General features: G+C 47.3%; 1 long non-coding RNA gene across 2 annotated transcripts; it reads right to left on the bottom strand.

The window, feature by feature from the left end:
- Positions 1–6: 6 nt before the first annotated feature.
- Positions 7–1,987, bottom strand: LOC130587984 (uncharacterized). Of its 2 annotated transcripts, none has more exons than XR_008966885.1 (3): positions 1,870–1,987; positions 602–686; positions 7–75 (listed from the first exon to the last, which is right to left on the bottom strand). It is a non-coding gene; the product is annotated as an uncharacterized LOC130587984 (long non-coding RNA). The 2 variants fall into 2 exon arrangements; XR_008966886.1 differs by lacking the exon at positions 1,870–1,987 and adding an exon at positions 1,674–1,797.
- Positions 1,988–2,004: the final 17 nt, after the last annotated feature.

Genomic DNA, 2,004 nt, shown 5'->3' on the forward strand with positions numbered 1-2,004 from the left:
TTCCACTCCTTCTCGTGCGTGGCCACTTTGACGTCGTCCATCACCAGGGGCACCCACCCCCCAAAAACGTACATCCTGAAAAAGGGGAGGGGTCCAGGGGGTCAGGGGGCACCCAGAGACCCCCACCGCAAAAAAAAAACCATCTTGGGGGGGGGTTATGGGGATTAAAAGGGGCACGGAGACCCCCGGACCCCCCCAAAATGTCCATTCTGGGAGGGGTCAAAGGTCAAGGGGGCACCCAGAGACCCCCATCCCCCAAAAAAATCCATCTGGGAGGGTGTGGAGACCCCCACCCCACAAAATTTGCATTTTTTTTGGCGGGGATCACAATCACAACTGGATTAATTAACAAATCAAAATAAATTACAATAAATTAAAATAAAGTAAGTTAAAGTATGTCAAAAAACAAATAACAACAAACAAAAAATTTAAGTGGATCACAATCAAATAAGTTGAAAAAAATCATAATAAATTCAAAAAATTATATTAAAACAAGTTAAATTAAAACAAACTGCAACAAATACAAAAAATTAAATTAAACTAAATTAAAATAAATTAAAATAAACCACAATTGAGGGGGGGGGGTCACCCCCAGACTCACTTGTTGCCGATGGTGGTGGCCGAGTGGAGGCTGCGGGGGAGGGGAGCGACCCCACTCAGGCTCGGCTTGTTCCAGGTCAGCGTCTCTGAGGGACCCCAAAATGTGAGAAATTACCCCAAAATGGCAGGAAATGACCCCAAAATGTGAGGAAACGGCCCCAAAATCACCCAGAATGTGATAAAACGGACCCAGAAACACCCAGAATGTCAGGAAATGGACGAAAAACATAAAGAAACAGCCCCAAAATTGTCCAGAATGTGAGCAAACAGCCCCAAAATCACAACAAATGTGAAGAAACAGCCCCAAAATATCAGGAAACAGCCCTAAAACAGCAGGAAATGACCCCAAACCGTCAGGAAATGGCCCCAAAATGTGAGAAAACAGTCCCAAAATCACCCAGAACGTGAAAAAATGGCCTCAAAACACGGAAAGAATTCCCCAAAATGACCTCACAACACCTCTGGAAATGACCTCAGAAAACCCCACAAAATTCCAGAAAAATCCTATGAAAACCCTACAAAACCCCAAATAAACCCCGTACCGATGTCCAGTGTCCACAGATCCCCCAGCCTGCAGCTGCTCATGCCCCCATAGATGACCAGTAACCTCCACTCCCCCGACCCCAAATCCAATAAAACCCTATAAAATTCCACAAAACCTGCTAAAATCCCTACTAAACCCCATAATAACCCTATTAAACCCTATAAAAACCCCGTACCAATGTCCAGTGTCCACAGATCCCCCAGCCTGCAGCTGCTCATGCCCCCATAGATGACCAGTGACCTCCAGTAACCTCCATTCTCCCGACCCCAAATCCCATAAAACCCTATAAAAAACCTACAAAACACTATAAAAACCCTGTAAAATCCCATAAATCCCCTATACCAATGTGCAGTGTCCATAAATCCCCCGGCCTGCAGCCGCTCATGCCCCCATAGATGACCAGTGACCCCCAGTAACCTCCATTCCCCTGACCCCAAATCCCATAAAACCCTATAAAATTCCACAAAATCTGACAAAATCCCAAATAAGCCAAATAATAACCCTATTAAACCCTATAAAAACCCCATACCAATGTCCAGTGTCCATAGATCCCCCAGCCTGCAGCCGCTCATGCCCCCGTAGATGACCAGCCGGGATCTCCTCCCGTCCCGTTCCGTGTACACCACGGCCGTGTGGGATTGCCCCGACCCCAAACCCCATAAAACCCCAAATAAACCCCATAAAACCCCAAATAAACCCTATAAAACCCCAAATAAACCCCATACCGATATCGAGGGTCCATAAATCGCCCAGCCTGCAGCCGCTCATGCCCCCGTAGATGACCAGCCGGGATCTCCTCCCGTCCCGCTCCGTGTACACCACGGCCGTGTGGGATTGCCCCGACCCCAAATGAACTCCAA

Source organism: Malurus melanocephalus, unplaced genomic scaffold, assembly GCF_030028575.1.
Source record: "Malurus melanocephalus ecotype Western Australia unplaced genomic scaffold, MMel_1.1 scaffold_2950, whole genome shotgun sequence".
Lineage (NCBI taxonomy): Eukaryota > Metazoa > Chordata > Aves > Passeriformes > Maluridae > Malurus > Malurus melanocephalus.